Genomic DNA, 22,279 nt, shown 5'->3' on the forward strand with positions numbered 1-22,279 from the left:
CATTCTCTCTTAATGTTTAGCCTAACTACTCATAAAGTAAATACTAAATAGGCTTGAGATGGGTTTTTTGGGATTATATTTCAGTTGTTACCAGCTGATAGTTTAGATCAAGTGAAGGGAATCTTGTTCTCACCATTTGTTAAAAGTAGTGCCGTATACTAAGAAATATTTAAATTAAGAATCATTTATTTTAAATTAAGTATTCTTCATTATGTCATGATTTATATCTTCATAAAATATTATCTGCTTCCAATAGATAGATTTACTTTTAAGAGCGTTATATTGTGGGTCCAGATTACAACAAAGAAAAGATCATTGTTAAAGCTCACATTGGAAGTGATCTAGAGCTATCTATGGCATCATGATGAACATTTCATAATTGAAGATCATTCATGGTCCCTAGACTTTCAAGGAACTCAATTGAACATTAAGAGCTACCAAAGGGCAAAATAAAACTAAGATCCCCAAAAGAAGATACCTATCATGATTTCCAAGAAGATACTACACGTGACCCAAAGTACTCTGACATGATTGTCACGAGCATAGTAAAATGCTGCAACATGAGTCATAGGGACACCATCCAACCATATTATTGTCTCACTACTACATTACTAATGCATCAAGAATGATTGGAAGACCATTAACATCAAGGTTTGTAAATTCAAGTCATCTAGTATTGGAAACCTTTGTACAACAAGACACTATAACACAGAAGATTTGTGAGTATAGTCACCTCACATCTAAGTCTTTTATGCAACATGTGGGTATAGGCAAATTGGAGATGATCATAGTTTAGGAATCCGTCAAGAACCATCATAGACATACTAATCTACAACTATCTTGGATAATTAAACAAAAATAGATCATAAGAATCATAATCTAAGAAGTAGCCTTCTTGCAAATCTACAAAACTATAGGTTTTGGTTAAATACACAAAAATATCAATGTTAGACAGGTTTTGGTTAAATATGTCAATGTTAGAGATATGCAAACCCATAAGTCTATAAACATTAAAACAATTAAACCAAAACAATGAACATAGCACATAAGAAAAAGGGATAAATCTTGAATAGAAAATTTTCAAAACTCATAGATCCAAAATATCATGAATTGGTACAATGTTAATGCAACCATTTATAAGGACCAAGAGGTTGTCCAAGAATTCTAGGCCACCAAAAGATTAATCACAAAACCATCACCATGCATATGCATACAAAAGAACTACGCTATTACAAGAGCTTCATGCTTTGTAATGGTGGTGGCCAAAAGCACATCAAAACATAGTTTAAATAAAAATCTCCTTTTTTTCTTTCATAACTAACCACATTTTATGTATTTAACAAAACATTGATATATTTCGTTTTATTAAATGATATTTTAAATTCTTATTTTTTTTCTCTCTAGGAGATTGATTTTAATTTTGAAATCTTACTTGAATGTGACCAAATTATGTAATCCAACATTAATACTCTTGAATTAGGTTGAATAAAAATTTAAACCATACATAACCATACTTTCACTCTTTTAGTTTATCAACAAAATAAATTAATTATTATTTTTGATAGAGGTAAACTTTGAAGCCTATTCAAGAATAAATAAGTGGATTGGAAGGGAAAACATGTAAAACTAAAAATATTTTTATCAACATCTAGATTTGATGATCATCAAATAAGACATTAAATAGTTGAAATCTAAATTTAAACCAAGCCATTATTAATAAATAAAATTCATTGCACAGTTAAGACAAACTTTAAGTTTAATTTTCATGTTTGGTTAGTAATGGATTATCTAGAAAGAAAAATACAAATGAAGGTGAGAAGGCTTTCAATTGACACACACATGTGACTAAAATATACTATCTTGCCAAAGAATTTTGAAATATACGTTTTGCATTTAAATCTTTAATACTAAAACAAAAATCAATTAAGACCCACTAATCAGGTGATCAACATATAACACGAAATAATACAAATTGATATAAGTTTTTATCTATAAGGAACCAATGTCAATCAAATATTAGAAGTAATTAAGAGAAGCTTGAAGTTCATTTTATTACAAAACACATATCAAATCAAGAAAAAAAAATCGAAAAAAGAGCTTTAGTGCCCAATAAAATTATAGAGGGACTAAAAGGCCAAGAAAATCTATAGATACCTTGGTTTTGATAATAAGGTACATTGTAGTCTAACACATTTGACAACCCTCCCATGCTTATGCACTATCATATTAGCTTGTATACTTCTCAAGTCACAAAGGAAACAATATAGGTTTAATTCTAACTTCTCCTTTTATTGATAGTAAAAATGCAATACTTACTTTTCTATACTTGTAAAAAAAACTTAGTCAATTAGAATTATTTGGTTTATATCATCTTAAAATTTAGTCAATTAGAATTATTTGGTTTATATCATCTTAAAATTTAGTCAATAGAATTACTTGGTTTATGTTTTAACCCTCCAACTTAAAATATTCAAAACTTACAAATCTCAATAATTAACTCTTTTTACATATATTCCACTATTACATAAGTTCATTTTGATTGAAATACAAATCTAAACTTTTATACAACACAAATCATTTGACCCAAACCAATTGTACTCAATATAAAATGTGCTTATCTACTTGCAATAACAACTTACACATTGACAAAACATAATTTTCACTTATGCTTCATCATATCAATTGCGAGTGGGAAAAGCCTAAATTTTTCCTCATCAATCAATTTTTTTATAATAGTTTTCTATTCAAGATTGTGTACAAATACTACAATAGAAAAAGACACCTCTCATAGTATCAATTAAAAGTGATGAAAACTTAAATAAATTCAATGATCGAGCTTACATATCTTATTGATGTAAATTTGTCTGTGATGTTGGAGCGACGCCTTTTTCCTCGAAATGCAAGGGGGAAAATAGTTAATTTGGTCTCCTTGGAGCGATCTATCGAACTTTCCCCTGTAACTTGGATACAAAACAGAGAATCTAAATTACCACTATTTCAATCATTTTATTGGAATCAAAACTGCTCAGGGATTCATATCAAAACCGGAGCAAGCCAACTCGTTTACTCTAATAAACTGTTTCTACAGTTATTATTTAATGTGCAGCGCATACATGCTGTCGGCCATTGTCGCTTTGGCATGTAATTGTTTTTCTTCTTTCTACTTTGAGTGGGAATCCACCTGCAAACCAGCGTCTTCTTAAGGAATCCTCTCTTTTCTCAAATTCATAACAATCTATTTGGTGCATTTGAGAGCAAAGGAAATCTAACGATTACAAAAATGTTAATTCCTCAGTCAGCAGCAGGACAGATCCTCACTAGCAAAGGTATGTTTGGCCTTTCTTGCTCTCATCTGTAGTTTTCCATGTGGGTGTCGTCATTTATTTTTCCCAGAGGCTGATCATGTTTGAAAGTTGTTTAAAGATTCATCTGTTTAAGTCGAGCAATTTTGCACTTGGGGTTTTGTGAGCAGCCGCTTTGGCATGGAAGGCAGGGGAGCCCCTGAAGATTGAACAAATACAAGTGGCGCCGCCACAGGCAAATGAAGTTAGGATCAAAATCGCTTACACTTCCTTGTGTCGCACAGACCTTACTTTCTGGCAATCCAAGGTATAACTGGTACTATCAATACCAACAAAGTGACATTTATCTTGAATCGAAATCTCAATGCTGTTCCTTTTCTATTGCAGGGCCAAAATCCTATTTTTCCGCGCATCTTTGGACATGAAGCAGCCGGGTGGGTTCCCTTTGCCTCTGTATCTCTCGTCTCTAAAATAACATATTTATTCACAAAATTAGATGCAATATGCAAATGAGGCTGGTGATCGAATTTTATAAGTAAGATCAGATTAATGCAGGTTACTTGTCTAATATCTGAATAGAAGTTGTAAGAAATAAGGTGTAAATTTTAAAAAATCATTTATACGGTATCTAATTGTGAAAAACATTTATAAATTTTAACATTTAATTGTTTCTACAAGTACATGAAACCGCCAGTTTCTTAAAATATTGGAAACTTTAATTTGAACATCGCATTCTGCTAAAACTCTTAAATCTTCAAATAGTACCTTCTGAGAAAATTTAGAAGTTTATATTATTGATTGCAACACTGTGTTAACATAAAAATACTGCTGAAAACAGAACAGCATTTCATCCATTTCAATGGGAAAAACTGCCATTCCATCACGTTTCGGTTAACACAGAGATTCAGCTAAGTACTCAATAATCAATTATAGAAGGTGCAAATGAGGCTAATGGAGCCCAAGTACTCAATACCCCATTACAACATTTGCAAATGAGGCTAATCTAACCCGAGTACACCCAATTCAAAATTGTGAGAGTTGAGGTCTGATCAATTTAGTTACTCATCAAATTGGATCGAATGTGCAAATGAAGCTAATCAAGCCCAATTACTGAATACCCAATTTCATCTGAAGTCTAATCCAGATAATGTAGGGATCAGTTAGGCCCATTCAAAACTATTACTTACTCAATTTACCAATCAACAATGGCAGAGTGGTGGAAAGTGTGGGAGAAGGAGTAACCGATCTGAAGCCGGGCGACCATGATCTGCCCGTGTTTACAGGGGAGTGTGGAGAATGCAGGCACTGCAAATCAGAAGAGAGCAATATGTGTGATTTGTTAAGGATTAAAACGGACAGAGGAGTTATGCTTAATGACGGCAAATCGAGGTTCTCTATCGGGGAGAACCGATTTATCACTTCCTGGGCACATCCTCATTCAGTCAATACACTGTGGCACACGTCGGCTCTGTTGCCAAAATAGACCCTGCAGCTCCTCTCAACAAAGTGTGCATTCTGAGTTGTGGTGTCTCCACAGGTACTATTGACATTAACTGAATCACCAGAATTGCCAAGTTTTTCAATCTTACTGTAGATATACTTACAGTTCTGTGTGAAATCAGGGATGGGTGCTACATTAAATGTGGCCAAACCAAAGAAGGGTTCGACTGTGGCAGTATTTGGTCTCGGAGGAGTTGGACTTGCGGTAAGAATAATATTGATTTGGGCAGTTTATTTTCTTTTGCTGTGATCCAAAATACAATTTTGGGAAAACTGTGTATAGATTTATAATAGCTGTTAATCCCACTCTATGGTCCATCTCACCAAGACTGACTTGAAACGGCTATGCTAAAAGATCTTTACACCTATTTTCCCCAAGTTTTGGTTTTTGATTAGTAAGGATTGTGGAAGCATGAAACTTAAAATTTGAGTGAATTTTCAGGCTGCTGAAGGAGCGAGAATTGCTGGAGCTTCCAGAATCATAGGCATTGATTTTAACTCTGCAAGATATGAGAAAGGTATTGAAGGGTACTTTGATGCAGCTCAACTTGACCAATATGTTTGCAATTTGTTATGAATGCAAAGAATATTGTTCTCAAATCTGCACAAGATAGCCTTCCCCTTTAGTGCAAGGTTGATCTGAAAGTTCCTTTTAGATTTTTAAAGTTTTGGAGCTTTCTTAGTCTCTAGTCATCTTCTGAACAGGTTATTATTAGAGACATACAAGTTTCCACAATCCATCATTGCTAATGGTTTCTTACTGTTAATTTTCGCTTTGTTACTTCTTTTTGTTGGAAGTTGAAGTCCAATGGACTCCTTCCCTGTTTGCCACCAAAACTCTTAGCTATTCACATTCTCTTTGCAAGCTCTTTAAGAGCTGATTGTAATTCATTTCTAAAGGTTATTTGCTGGAGCTGATTGCAGCTGTGTATGTGTAAACCTGATTGGTGAATAATAGAGTGATTCCCCTGCTTCAAGTGTGGATGTAGGCAATTGCCGAACCACGATAAATTTGTGTCTCATTGTTTGTGTTGTGTATTGTTAATTTTGTTTATCTGTTGTTTTCAATTCGATTTCTTCATCCTAACAATTGGTATCATAGCGAGGTTAGATCACTATTTAGATTTTGGTGTTTGAATTTCCAGAATCATGGAAGAATCGAAGATAGAGAAGTTCTCCGGTCAGAGCTTCGAATTATGGAAAGTGCAGATGGAGTCTTTGCTGATAAAGCAAGACCTTTCAATCGCGCTTGAAGGGAAATCAAAGAAACCAGCTGGGATGGGTGATGAAGATTTTGAAAAATTGGACAAGAAGGCGAGAGCGACAATCTTTCTCTCGTTGTCCAATAATGTTCTCTTCAATGTCACGGGTGATGCAACAACAAAAGATGTATGGGATAGACTCTCAGCCATGTATGAAATGGCTTCAACTGCAAATAAAGTTTTTATTATGAAGCGCTTGTACAAACTGAAAATGAAGGAAGGTTGTGCTATGGCAAACCACATCAATGAATTCAATACATTGATTAGTCAAGCGACTTCGGTGGGGATGACACAAGATGATGAAAGCAAGGCTGTTTTGTTATTATGTTCTTTACCAAGCAGCTGGGATGGTGTTGTAACAGCAGTTAGCACATCCATATCTGGTAAAAATAAGTTGGTTTTTAATGATGTAGCAGTTACTCTTCTCAGCGAGGATTTCAGAAGAAAGAATGATGAACCTTCATCCGGTGAAGCCTTAACGGTGGTCAGCACCGATAATAGAGGTAGAAGTCATAATAGAGGCATAAATAATTACCATAGACGTTCGAAATCAGCAAAGAGATCGAAGTCTAGAAACAGAAACGGTGAATGTTGGTTTTGTGGCAAAGCTGGTCATGTGAAAAAGGATTGCAGAAATTTCAAAAGAGCACAAGAGAGAGTGCAGGACAACGAAGCAAATACAGTTTATGATAAAGATGATAGTGTCTTAATCCTTTCAACAACCGACACTACTCTGGATTCATGGGTGCTTGATTCCGATGCCTCCTATCATGCTACCTCATGTCTTGAAGCGTTTATTAACTACCATGAAGGTCATTTTGGCAATGTTTTTTTACGAGATAACAAAGCTTGTGAAATTACAGGCAAAGGGGATATATTGCTGCCATTAGAAGGTGGTAAAACATGGCTGCTCAAAGATGTTTGCCATGTCCCAAAATTGAAGTGGAATTTGATATCCGTTGGACAACTCTTTGGTCAAGGTCTTAATGTTAATTTTCTCTCGGATACATGGAAAGTAACACATGGTACCATGCTGATTGCAAATGGTAACAAAGTGGGAAGCCTATACATATTTAAGACTCATGGTGAAGTGGGAGCTGCAATGGTGATTGAGGACATCAAAGTGGATCTTTGGCATCAAAGACTTGCGCACATTAGCAAGAAAGGTCTCCATGTTATGCATACAAGAAATCAGCTATCGGGCCTAAAGCTTGTTGACTTACCTTTTGTGAACATTGCCTCTATGGCAAGCAAAAGAGAGTCAGTTTTTTGAAAGGTGGGCGTGACACAAAGACAACACCGCTGGAGCTTGTATACTCGGATGTTTTTGGACCAACCGAGGTAACCTCCATTGGAGGAGCTAACTATTTTGTAACATTTCTTGATGATTGTACAAGAAAAGTATGGATTTATATGCTTTCTAGGAAATTTGAAGTGTTTTCAAAATTTAAAATTTTCAAGGCATTAGTTGAAAATCAGATTGGGCATAAGATTAAATGTTTACAAATGGATAATGGTGGGGAATTTTGTTCACATGAATTTGATGATTTTTGTGCTGATAATGGGATTAGAAGAATCAAGGTTGTTCCATTCACTCCTCAAGAAAATGGTGCACCTGAGAGGATGAATAGAACAATTCTTGAAAAGGAACGATGTATGTTGTCTAATGCAAGTTTAGGCAAAGAATTTTGGGCAGAAGCGTGTAACACAACAATGTATTTAATCAACCGAAGTCCATCATCTAAATTGGATTTTGGTATTCGGGAAGAGGAATGGCAAGGGAAGAGGATTTCATACTCGCATCTTCATGTGTTTGGATGCGAAGCCTTCTCGCATATACCCAAGGAAAAGTGAACGAAATTGGATCCAAAGTCGCTGAAATGTATCTTCTTGGGGTATGGAGAAGAGCAGTTTGGTTTCAGATTATGAGATCCAGTTCACAAAAAGATTGTTCGTAGCAGGGATGTAGTTTTCCATGAAACCTCCTTTCCCACATTATAAGATGCAAATAAATCAGAGACAGATTATGTCCCTATGTCTCTATTTCAGAATTCGACTACCAGCGCTTTGCCTTCGGTCTCTCATTCAGTGGGAGCTCCTATGACATCTACATCGGTTGAATACAATTCTCAGACAGAGAATGATGAAGAAAGTGTTGATAATGTTTGGTCTTCATTTAATTCAGAATTTGGGGGTCTGTTAAATAGAACAAATCCTCCCCAACATAGCACTGATGTTGGAAGAAACTTGGAAGATCACCCTTATGGTGAGCAACCTGGCTCACGTTATTTCATTTTGGTTGGGCATCCTCCACGATGCCTTGCACCTCCACCACATTCTGCAAATCATAATGTATTCTCCCCAAGGCATGATGCATTGTCTTCACGTGCAACACACCCCCTCCCGCAGTCCTCACACTCTGTAGCCTGTTGTTCTCCTCGCGAGCTCCCTGCTGGCCCTCTTTCCACGGGCTCCCCACCCCACGGGCCCTCCCTGCAGACTCCCCGCGACCCCCCAGCAGCTCCCTCTCCTTCTCCGCAGGCCCACTCCCGTGCGCTCCCCTCCTGCAGACCACTCCACAGGGCCCCTGCAGACTTCTCCTCTACAGTCCCACCGTGGAGTCATCCTCCAACGCAGACCATGGAGGATACCACCACGGCTCCCCACTCCCTGCACATTCGAAAACCCCCTGCAGTGGGAGATGCTGCCACCGCACCCAGCCCTCTTCACACGCTCAGAACGTAGGCAGAGCAAGGTCCACATTCCCGCGACTTGTCTGTAGCCAATGTGGACAAATTTCCACAGGTCAGTAAAACTACCAGGCAAATTAAAAATGGGAGAAATATGAGTGTGCATAAACAGGGATCACAAAAATTGAATGACTCTACTACTGAAACAGAGAGTCAATTGAGGAAATCAACCAGACAGAGGCGATCTCCTGCAAAATTTTCTGATTATGACTTATTGTTTTGTGAAGAGGTTGAACCTTCTTTGCTCATCTCTGATCAAACAGAGCCTACAACATACAAAGAGGCTTGTAAAAATGCAGACCATGATAACTGGCATGCTGCAATGTGCGAAGAAATGGACGCACTAGTGAGAAATCAGACATGGGATTTGGTGCCACTTCCGCCTGACAGAAAGGCATTAAGAAATAGATGGGTATATAAACTAAAAGATGAAGCCGATGGTCACAAAAGATTTTGAGCAAGACTAGTTGTAAAGGGATATCCTCAGCAACAAGACCTCGACTTCAAAGAAATTTTCTCGCCAGTAGTTAAAATGACTACCATCCGAGCATTATTGGGATTAGTTGCAACGTGGGATCTTGAACTTGAACAGCTGGATGTGAAGACAACATTTCTCCATGGTGATCTTGATGAGGAACTATTTATGCATCAGCCGAAGGGTTTATTAAAAAGGGGCAGGAACACTTTTATTGCAAATTGAAACGCAGTTTGTATAGGCTTAAGTAAGCCCCCCGGCAGTGGTATTTTAAATTTGACAAGTTCATGATTGATCACAAGTTTACTCGCAGCGAGTCTGATCCTTGTATCTATTACAAGAAGCTTCCTAATGGCGAATTTGTAATTCTTCTCCTTTATGTGGATGATATGCTAGTGGCCGGCACAAGCATGAGGATTGTGAGTGAACTTAAGACTCATTTAGCAAAGGAATTTGCCATGAAAGATTTAGGGGCAGCAAAGAAGATCCTAGGAATGACTATTTTTCGGGATAGAAAAAAGAGAGAACTCAAACTATCTCAGCAAGACTGCATTAAAAAAGTCTTGGACAGATTTGGTATGGCCGATGCTAAGTCTGTTTGTGTACCTTTAGCCTCTCATTTTCAGTTGTCTTCTCAATTGTGTCCTAAAACACAAGAAGATAAGGAGTTTATAGATAAAATTCCATCCAAATCTGTAGTTGGAAGCCTCATGTATGCTATGGTGTCTACTCGACCGGACATTGCTCATGTCATGGGTTTGGTGAGCAGATTTATGGCTAATCTGAGCAAATCACATTGGGAGGCGGTTAAGTATATCTTGAGGTATCTCAAAGGTACTTCTGATTTTTGTTTATGGTTTGGAAAGGACAAGGCAGTTTTGCAAGGGTTTATCGATTCTGATTTTGTCAGTGACTTAGACAAAAGAAAGTCTACTTCTGGTTATGCTTTCACATTTGTCAGGGCAGCGATTAGTTGGGCTTTAAAATTGCAACATACAGTTGCTCAATCAACCGTGGAAGCAGAATACATAGCTCTTTCTGAGGGAGCAAAAGAGATGGTATAGCTGCAACTCTTGTTCAGCGAGTTGGGTTTGAAGCAATCAGATTTTGCTTTGTTTTGTGATAACAGTAGTGCAATTTTTATGACTAAACATCAGACATCTCAGCCACGGTCAAAACATGTTGATGTTCGTTGTCATTATGTTCGCCATATGGTCGAAGAAGGCAAGTTTCATGTAGATAAGATTCATACCGACCTGAATCCAGCTGATGTGCTCACTAAAGTGGTTAAGTGGGAGAAGTTCGATTTCTGTCGAGCTGCTCTCAGCCTTTCCAATAACTGATAGCAGAACTGAGTGGGGGAATCTACTTGTTGCAGCAGTTCATTGGCCTTCAGTGGGAGATTGTTGGAAGTTGAAGTCCAACAGACTCCTTCCCTGTTTGCCACCAAAACTCTTGGCTATTCACATTCTCTTTGCAAGCTCTTTAAGATCTGATTGTAATTCATTTCTAAAGATTAATTGCTGGAGTTGATTGCATCTGTGTATATGTAAACCAGATTGGTGAATAATAGAGTGATTCCCCTGCTTCAAGTGTGGATGTAGGCAATTGTTGAACCACGATAAATCTGTGTGTCTCATTGTTTGTGTTGTGTATTGTTAATTCTATTTATCTGCTGTTTTCAATTCGATTTCTTCATCCTAACACTTTTCAGCAAAACAATTTGAAGTAACGAAATTTATCAACCCAAAAGATTATCAAAAACCTATTCAACAGGTTTGTTAAACTTCCTTTTTCATGTTGGTTCTGTAACATATAATGTAAGCTGCTTTGTCTTGTGGGGATTAATTGGTGAATACTTTTTTATGTATATCCTATTTCTTTTTTCAAACCTAGTTATTTACTTATTTTGAGAAAATGATTTCTCCATTTGTAGAGTGTTATTGCCTAATACTTTTGCTTCACGGAGTTCATCCTTCTTTTATATTCAAACATAAAAAGAATGACCATTTTCATGTTTTGTTTTTATAGGTAATTGCAGACATAACTGGTGGAGGAGTAGACTATAGTATTGAGTGCACAGGGAATATTAATGCAATGATTCAGGCATTCGAAGCTTGTCATGATGTATATGCCCCAACCCTCATTGTAGAGAACTATTTTTCATTTTGGCAATTAATTTTGGTATCATGTAACCTATTGGTAACCTTGATGTACATAATCTACCTCCACTTAGATTGGAACTAAAACATTTTAGAGTATTCCACTTGAAAGAGGAGATTCTATGTGGTAATTAAACTAATTTTGTCTTCATCTTTGTTTTAATTTGAAGGGGTGGGGTGTTGCTGTTTTAGTAGGAGTGCCTTGTTCAGATGCAGTTTTTTCTACCAATCCTGTGAATTTTCTGAACGAGAAAACACTAAAAGGAACATTTTTTGGGAACTATAAGCCCACGACAGATCTACCACGTCTGGTGTAGAAATATATGAGCAAGGTAAAAAAAACTATGGTGCAATAATTTTCTACATTATTAGGCCACAAGCATGCTTCCATATATTTCAAATTTCAAGTTAGTAGTACTAAATTAGTTTACATCCTTATGCAGGAGATTGAACTAGAGAAGTTCATTACTCACGAAATTCCTCTGTCTGATATCAACAAGGCGTTTGATTACACGATGGAAGGAGAGGACCTAAGATGCATAATTAATATGGAAGATTAGACATCTGAGCAGTTTGGAAGGTTTTGGTGCTGCATCCTTCCAAAATAGATTTTTGGAATTTATATGACTGTGTGTTGACGTGTTTTTTATGACAACGTCGAACATAGAATAAAGTTGCCTAACAATCACTTCACTCTCTCTTGATCAAAGTGCGATTGCATGCTAAGATTGCAAGAAGTTCAAACAATCGACTCCAAGGTTCCTTTATGCTACGAACGTGACTCAGTCGGCTGATGGCTTTGTTGGTAATCCAAGGGGCCTTACGTTTGCATCATTCTTTCACTTCTATGTTGTGGTTGGAACTCCATCATCAAATATGGCAATTCTGTGATGCTTCTGCTTCGAATGGACTAAAATGAATTGAAAGTAAAAGGGAAAGGGTTAGAAGGATTTAAATCTACTCCTAAGGGCAATGATAACAATGAATAGTGCTTTGGTGGACAAATTCCAAATAAACCAAGCTCCGCTTCGCCAAGATAAACTACAACTCCACAGGAACTGGTGCAATCTTCTGAGGACGTTGAAGGATTTTCAAATTGAGAAAGTGCATTTGAATACCCAAAACGACGCAATCCAAACGACTTTCCACAACCGAACGTAGCACAAGTTTAGTGGCTCAGGCTTACTTTACACTGCAATTAGAATCAACAAGATGCAAAAAGTATGAATCATGGAAATTCATCAGACACCATTACATTCTCCATTGAAATCAAAGCACTTTACTATTTCTAATCTAAGTAAGGAAGGTGAAATCATGCAAGTCTTGAAAAAATAACTTAAGTGGACACCATCAGAGAACAATGTTTCACTGTTAGTATCTCGAAACTTATCGCAACAATTTCATACAAAGCTCCCTCCTTTTACAAATGAGGGGGGTCACCCCTTTATATAGGCTTCAAGCCCTGGCTAGATGCAAAACCCTAATTAGGGTTTGCCCAAAAGATTCTCCACTCAAGATGCACCAAGGTGGGAATCAAGAATAAATACCCCATAAAACCCATATACAATTAATTACAATCCTGTCGAAAATGGCACCCATAAAGCATTAATTAACCATTACATTTAAAAAGTGCCCACTATGCAATGAATGTACCCTCATGCAAAAATCACCCATGATGCCATAAATGCACCATCATCTCCTGAACGTGACGACTGCATGTAGAAGGAATCTACCATAAATTCAACATGCAATGACCGGGTCGCCATTTAGTCAAATATTCCGATAATGAATGCGCCACTCTACTGCCACGTGTTCAATAGATCCTCGCCATGCAAGTGGACCCCATCGTCGTATATCTGCTCCTGCATATCTGGAATTGTTGGAGAGGGAAAATTTGATTCAGGAAGAATTTCATTGAAGTCTCCTCAACTTTCCTTGCTTGAAGAAGGTTTTCCATCAATTTTCACCATCTCCTATTTTTTAGGAATTTTGCACAAATTAGGGTTTCAAGTCCAGGAGGAAGAGAATTCTCCTATGAATCCAAATCTGTAAAAATTTTGAAATTTGGATGTGATTTGATGCCCGAGAATGGATTTTTCAAATTTTTCCCTTGGGGGGGGGGAATTTCTTGTTCAGTTCATCCCTGATTCCTTCCTTGCCTTAGAAATTTTATTTTCAATTCATCCTTGGGTGTGATTTCTTATTGTGAAGGAATTCTCTTTTGGAAATAAATTTGTTCCTTACCTTGAGGAAGGAAATTCTTCATGCCTTGGCCAATTTTCATGATTTCCAAGAACTGTCCTGAAGGGAAGAAATTTCAAACACTTAGTCAATTTTTCACCTTTCCTGGAATTCTGTTCTGAAGGAAGGAGTTTCCGACACTTGGCCAAATTTTCACCTTTCCTGGAATTTCTTCTTCTTGGGCGCAATTCTTCCTTGAGGAAGGAATTTTTGTGCTCTTGGAATTCATCATGTTTGCAGGGAGCTTTTTGACCAATTTTCACATCTCCTAATTTTTAGGAAATTTCCTAAAATTTAGGACCCAGGTCCAGGAGAGAGAGAATTCTCCCACGAGTCCAAATATGCAAAAAATTTCAGATTTTGATAAGATTTGGTGTCTAAAAATGGAAATTTCAAAAAATTTCTCGAGGGGATTCTTGCTTTTCATTCTTCCTTGACCCTTGGATTTTCATGCCTTAGAAGATTTTCTGAGTTTTCAATCCTAGGTGTGGATTTTAGCTGGAGAGGGAATTTCATCAATTTTGTGAATTCTCTATGACTTCTTGATTTTGGCACCCGGTTGGAGAGTGGTGCGGAATTTTGACTTGGTGGAGGATTCAGTGAATTTTGTGAATCCTCCATGCCTCCTTGGTTTTGGCGCTTCTCATCACCTCTCCTGGGCGCTAAAATGCCTTGGCCATGGATTCTTACACTTTCCAAGCTATCCCTGGATACTTGGATTTAGCGCCCAACTACATATTTGGGCAAAATTTTCACTCTGGCATGGATTCTTGGAATTCATCATTCAATCTTCTAGACTTAGAAAATTTTGACCTCCTTGTGATTTTGAAGTGTCTTCCTGAACTTGGGTGAATTTCCAAGCTTTTTATTTCAGGCATGGGCTTCCAACACTTAACCATTTTTGGCTTTCTTTGTCTGCTTTCAAACTTTCCGCAATTGGAGATATCTGCAAATGTCTGATCTTTGTCACCTTGTCCGACTGATCCTGTGAGTACTGACTTTCCAAAAATAGAAACCTTCAAAGTGTCAGCATTAGACCCCTAGACAAAGTACAAGAATGACTCACTATAATTAGAAACTTACTAAAAATAGTAAGTTTGATTTTTGGCGAAATGATGACATTCCGAGACTCAGAAAAATCCCTAAAAAATAAGAACTTTCTAAAAATAGAAAGTTACTCCGTTTTGGCTCAAATTTTACTAGGAGGCTCCTTGAAGGATCACGATTCCAGTCGTATCTTCAGTTTTTCCAAAACCATAACAGAATCTCCTAAAATCTAGGACTGAAGGCAGAAACCCTAAAATTAACAAAACGAGTCCTAGACTTAACCAAATTTTCTCAAACGAAAAGCAAACTTGACCAATATGACCCCCAAACACTTGCAAAGCAGAGACTAACAAGACTGTTGCAAAAAGACCCAAAAATAGAGCCAAAAGACCGGAAGGGCCTAAAAAGTAGGGGGTCTCCATTTGCAATGGGGCAATGTGTGAAAACGTCACAACACTGTGGAGTGACAAAAGATCCGCTAGTGACAGTTGTCGTGCCTGTGAAGTGTATACCTGTGCCTGCAACACAAAACACTCAATAGATCATTACAAGCATGGTTAATGAATTTAAAACAAAGAAAGATAAGCCATAGCTAATCGGTCTATCACCTCCTAGTAAATGCGAGTATGAATTTTGCTCTCACATCTGGTCATTGAAATTCCAGTTACTTGACTACACTTAAATGGAGGATTTAAATGATAAAATATGCATGAGCTAGCAATGATAATGATTAAGCTACATGATTCCACGATTATGCTAGAAAATAAGCTAGAGAAATTGAACACGATAACAATGCTAAAATGATTTTGCTAAGAGCTATATGACTATATTAACAATGCTTGAATGCAAATGAGATGGGATGCTTCGAACTCCAAAATGGGGTCTATTTATAGGATTTCCAAGGCCAGGGGTGAGGTGGCAGGAATCAACGGTCAAGATTAAGTCTGAAGATATCAATGGTTAAATTGGAGGAGGTTGAAGAAGAGGTTGGATGAAAGGGAACATTGTCATCTCTATGGTGACAAGTGTCAAGAGACTTCTAGAAGAGGTTGGATGAAAGGGAACATTTGGAGGTTGGTAGGAGAAGAGGTTGGATGTAAGGGAACATTGTCATCTCCATGGTGACAAGTGTCAAGAGGCTTTACTCATGAGAGCAAAGTGTCCAAGGAAAGGGGACATGGTGGTTAGGATGTGCAAGCTAGGATGGGGTTAATTAAACTCAGGGTTAGATTGAATGGGTTAGTTTTAGAAGGGGTAGGTGGTTAGAAGTTAGGAGAATTTGAATTTAAAAATTCAAATAATAGGAAAAGACTAATTAATCTCAACAAATCATTATTGATTTGTTTTAATTAATTAGGGTATTTAGAAGAAATGAATTTGATGGGGGGAATTAATTAATTTAAGGGGATTATTGAAATGAACCTAAATAAATCCTTAGATTTATTAATAAGTAGATGAAAGGGAGAATTTAATCAAATTGTTTAGTGAATTCAATTAAATTGGGAAGGGGGATTAATTAAATAATTGCTTATTTAATTAATTATCTTCAGACCCTTTTTAGTTGTATACATTTTGCCCCTCTTTGAAGCGAGGTGTGATGACGCGTTGATTCAAAGAAGAATCTCATTTTGATGATGATATTGGTTTGATAGGATGCCCCAGCTATTGATTGCGATACGATGATGCCCCCTCGAGAGATCAATTGAGATAATTGATCTTTGGAGTTTTTGGATGATTGCAAAATTGACGTCCCAATGAGAAATGATTTGATGTCTACAACTGTAATTGATGAAAATGCGAGTTCTAGGATCACGGTGATGTGGTTCTTGATGATTGATAAAGCTTGATTGATTTGATTGATAAGATTGAGATTCAGTCTGGTTTTAGGAATGACACCTCCTGTATAAGACAAATATGATCAAAGCGTCTGGTTTCAGGAGCGATATATCCTGTATAAGACAAAGATTAGAACGTCTAGTTTCAGGAAAGATACATCCTGTGTAAGACATGAGAGAATTGATTTAGATGTGATTGATTGATAGAATTGATAAGATTGATTGAATAAAGAACTGGCAATTTGTTGATATCAAGTTGCTGAAAGAATTAGATATGCTGATGTGGGTTCTGATGAGAGGGTAGCATAAGATTTTTGCTGGGTCGACAATATCTGGATATATATGAGTCATCAGTCTGATTGAGTATATACTTGTGATGATACCTTGATTATTCCTGCGATAGATTTAACCTTGGATAAAAGGAGCATACGGGATCCCATACAAGAATGAAATGCAAGCTAAAATGCAAATGCAAAGCTACAATTGAACCAGTCACTAGATTATTGCATTTTTGTCATCATTGAGCTTTTAAAATGTGGGAAGTGAGTGCAAACATCGATGGTATAATTAAACCATGATGACCTGAGCACTACTTTCCTAGATTTTGATATGGCAAGTTAGCACAAGCATCGAGGTATAATTGAACCGAGATGACTTGAGTGTTGCTTGCGTAAAACAGGCAGTATTAATCATTTCAATACGCAAATTAGAAATGTCTTCAATGATACTTTGATGATCATGTCCTGAGACAAATTTACACATATTAATGATTAATTTTCAGACAGTAGACAAGTAAAATATCATGTTTCTTCCTTGTTCCTCTAGTCACTTAGAAATCATGATAGTGAAAATCAATATAGAAAAGCTGAACAATCATGTTAAAATCATTATCCAAAAGATATCATCCATGCGTTTAGACTGACTTTGTGATAGTTTGATGGTTGATAATTTGATCTTGTGTTCTATGTTGGATATGTCTCAGTTTTCGCTTGTGAAGAGTTGTCTAACTGTTGTTCTACCTATTTTATTAAGCTCAAAATGATCAAGAAGTTTGCCCCCAACTAAGTGCAGGATTTTGCCCCAAGCCTAGAAACAAATTCAGTATGATATACCCAATGATCCAAACCATGGTGAGAGAGCAGCTGCGATGCCTGTGTATGTACAAAGGCTTTTGATAGATATGAATAACGCTAATGGAAAATGAATGCAAGCGAAAATATGCATGAACTAATAGATGGAAGAGCTAGCTGACAGATAGCACCTATTTGCCAGGTTTTCACCGTCTGTTTTTATTGCTTTTTTTCTCATTTGATTTTTTCTTAGATTTTCTTCTTTTTCACTTTTTATTTTTTATTTTTCTGTTTTTCACTGTTTTTGGATTGTTTTGCTTTTTCACTGTTTTTGGATTGTTTTGCTTTTTCACTGTTTTTGGATTTTTCTGCTTTTTCAGACATAAAACTTCTTCAGATGCATGCTATTGATGGGTTCCTCGAGTTGATCTCCGTCCTGTGTTGATAGCTGATATGCTTCTGATCCAAATACTGTTGTAATCACAAATGGACCTAACCAGTTTGGTTCAAATTTTCCTTTCTTTTCTCGATCTGCCTGGTTGCGTGGATTTTCTTTTAGTACTAGTTCCCCTACTTGAAAGATTCATGGTTTAACCCTGTGATTATAGTTTTGGCACATTCTTTGCTGATATACCTTTAAATGATCAAAGGCATTTTGTCTTCGTTCATGGATTAGTTCTAACTCTTGTAGTCTTGAAACTCATTGTTATTCATCTGGGATGAAACCTTTTAATGATACTCGGAGAGAAGGTATCTCTACTTCTATTGGCAGTATTGCTTCTGATCCATAAACAAGAGAAAAAGGTGTGGCACCTATTAGTGTGCAGATATTGGTACGGTAGGTCTATAGAGAAGAGTTCAATTGGATATGCCAATCTCTTCCAACATCATTCACTGTCTTTTTGAGGATTTTCAGAATAGTTTTGTTTGATGCTTCTTCTTGCCCATTCCCTTGTGGATAGTAGGGTGTGGAGAATCTGTGTTGGATCTTGAATTTATCACATAGCTCTTGTACATCTTGATTCTTGAACGGTCGCCCATTATCAGTGATAATGGTCATTGGTATTCCATAGCGACAGATGATATAATTCAAAATAAATGCAACAATTTGTTTTCCTGTGATATTTATGAGAGGTACTGCCTCAATCCATTTTGTGAAATATTTTGTAGCTACAAGGATGAATTTGTGACAATTAGATGAAGAACGATTTATTTTTCCTACTAGATCAAGACCCCATTGGCAGAAAGGCCAAGATGTTGCCAAAGCATGAAGTTCTTGTGCTGATGCATGAATCAAATTCCCATGAATCTAACATTGTTTGCATGTTCTAGCTATCTGAAAAGAATCTCGTTCCATAGTCGGCCAATAATAGCCCAAGCGTATGAGTTTTTTCGAAAGGGTAAGACCACTTGAATGAGTGCCACAAATGTCGTTATGGACTTCATGTAAGGCCTTCTCAGATTCTTCTTGTTCGAGACATCTTAAAAGAGTACTGTCTAGACCTCGTTTAAATAGGGTATCCGCGACGAGAGTAAAATGGGAGGATTGGCGAATAAAGTTTCTCTTTTGGTCCTTTGATAAGTCAGGAGGTAAGGTGTTATCTTTCAGGTATGTGTAAGTTTGGCCATAGCGAGAGGAATCATGCCCCACAAGGTGACAGATAGTTTGGGAATCAGGACAATTATATGCGGGGTAAAACAACTCTTCCACTAGGAATTCATAACGCTGTTGATTTTCCTGTGTCTGAAGTAGAGAAGCAAGTGTAGCCATGGTGTCTGCTGCTTTGTTGTCATTTCTTGGAATCTATTAGAAAGTTATTTCTACAAAGTATTTCTTGATATCATCAACCATCTTTTTATAAGGCATTAATTTTTCATCCTTTGTTTGATAATCATCATTAAATTGATTGATGACGAGCTGAGAGTCTCCAAAGACTTGAAGTTGTGTAATATTCCATAGCAACATTAGGAGCTCCCAAAAGGAAAAGTAAAACTAAGATCTTGAACAGAAGATAACTACTACACATTCCAAGAAGATACAGTTGTAGGTGACCCAAAGTACTCTTACATGATTTTCATGAGCATCCTAAAGTGTTGCAATATGAATCACAAGGACTCCATCCATCAATCTTTCTATCTCACTACTACACAACACTAATGCATCAAGATGATTGAAAGACCAATAACACCAAGATTTTTAAATCCAAGGCATCTTAATAGTTTATTGGAAATCTTGCTACAAGAAGACACAATATAGCACATTCAAGATTTGTGATTATAGTCACCTCACATCTAAGTCTTATATGCAACATGTGGGTATATAGACAGTTTACACAACTAGCCAAATGACACCTAGGGGTGATATGAAACGTGGCCAATGCTCAACTATAACCAAGGAAAATTTAAAATTTGCATAACTCAAAATAACTCACAAAATGGATCCTTGAGATAATATAAACCCAAAGCCAAGTATAATCATATTAAACAATTGGATCCAAAATGTTGAAAAAGCCTCTATCAGAATCCATCAAGAACCATCATAGAAATGCTAAGTGACTAATTATGTACCAACACTTCCACATAAAAAAGCTACAACCAACCTCCTCAAACCATGCAAATTTGCAACTCTCTTGGATAAAAAACAAAACAAAATCATAGAAATCATAATATTAAAAGTAGGCTTTCTACAAATCTACAAAACCATAGGTTTTGGTTAAACATGCAAAACTATCAATGTCAAGACATGCAAACCCATAAGTATACAAACAATGAAACAAACCAAAGTAATAAGTCTACAAACATTAAAACAAGTCAAAGAAATAAGTGTACAAACATTAAAATAATTAAACCAAAACAGTGGATTTAACTCATAAGAAAAAAAACATAAATCTTGAGTGGAAATTTTTTGAAACTCATTCTATCCAAAATCTCATGAATTTGTACAATGTTAATTCAACCATTTATAAGGACCAAAAGGTTGTCTAAGAACCCTAGGCCACCAAAAAAATTAATCACACAACCATCATCATGCATATGCACACAAAAGAACTAGGCTATTACAAAGGCTTTCAAGTCCTCAAACAATGAACTCCACAACCCACATACAGTTGGGGGATACTAAACCAATGCTTTGTAATGTTAGGTAATAAAAAAACACACCAAACAAAAGCACATCAAACTATAATAAGTCAATCCAAGTTTTCCCATGTGAGTAGGGAGTGAAAAGCAAATACCCTACATGAATAATCTGCTACACTTAACCACAAAATAAAAGAACATAGCCACCATAGTAAAGAGTAGTTTCATACTATCAAATAGGAGCTCCAAGTCAACCCCATGCAACATGAAATCACATGAACAACTTTGAAATGTTCCATCTTATCCATGCTTCAAGTGTCTACAATACTATATCATAGAAAGCAAAAACAAATACAAAGCTTCCACTCAAACAAGGATTAATAGCCCAAACAGACAAATCCTACAACCAACACATGAATTTGATATCAAATCTTAGGAGATTATTCATGTATGCACCTCCAATTGCAGAAGATCTTTTAAATAAGAACTTGATACACGTGTAAGCAATTTGCCCATAAAGAAAAAATAGGACACAAATTCATTTTTCATATTAATCATTAAAGAAAATAAATGCATTTTTTGGAAAAGGCTTCTCAACCTTGCATCCTAAAACTTCAATGTATTATTTAATTAAAAGTTGGGAAAATGTTTACTTTTGATACCCCATCTTAATGGGGTCATATCGCCTAGCTCGCTTATTGGAAATCAAAATTATTGGATGCATTGAAAAGAATGCCAAGAGAACTAAGTAGATATGCAATGATGCATTATTAAAAATGGTACACCACCTAACCCATCCAAGGGGAAATAAATGCTCTACAGGCCCCCATTTTTTTTTAAAGTATTGAAATGTAGAAAATATAATTTTTTTTAGATTTTTGATATTTCCACAATTTGACCATGCAAAACTATCCAAATTCTCGAGATCTTATATTGGATCATAGGGCATCTTTGAATGGTTTTGAATATGTTGGCAGTGGGCCAACGTCCCTCGTGGGGATTCACGACATGGTTTAACAACCTCCTGTGGATTCTATAAGTCTAGTGGTTGTATCGGGCATTGATAGGTTGATTTTTTGGTGCAACGACAACCCTAGCTTGTAACAAGTGGTATCAGAGCTTGGTCATAGGTTCGAATCACGCAGGCCACAATGAGTGACGCTGGGAGGGGGATTGTTGGAAGTGGGCTAGCATCTCTCGTGGGGATTCACGACATGGTTTAACAAGCTCCTGTGGATTCTATAAGTCTAGTGGTTGTATCACGCATTGACAAATCGATCTTTTGGTGCAACGACAACCCTAGCTTGCAACAGAATCTACTAATGGAGAGAACTAAAATTAAGGAGTCATTATGACACATTATGATAATTGTAAGAACATCTTTTATTTTTAGTAGAGGAGACCATGATCAACTTGGGCATTCAAATCTGGACTAACTTGTTGGTATGTAGTGACTAATCATGTTGTCGAGCTTAATTTTTGGTGACTTTGACAACTGTGTTTTCACCCTAAATAATTTAATGGGGAATGCAGTGGACAAAGTCCCTCATGTGGGGT

General features: G+C 36.7%; 1 pseudogene; it reads left to right on the forward strand.

The window, feature by feature from the left end:
• Nucleotides 1-4,253: 4,253 nt before the first annotated feature.
• On the forward strand, nt 4,254-11,768 carry LOC131044768 (alcohol dehydrogenase-like; annotated as a pseudogene).
• Nucleotides 11,769-22,279: the final 10,511 nt, after the last annotated feature.

Source organism: Cryptomeria japonica, chromosome 7 (assembly GCF_030272615.1).
Source record: "Cryptomeria japonica chromosome 7, Sugi_1.0, whole genome shotgun sequence".
NCBI classification, from domain to species: Eukaryota; Viridiplantae; Streptophyta; class Pinopsida; order Cupressales; family Cupressaceae; genus Cryptomeria; species Cryptomeria japonica.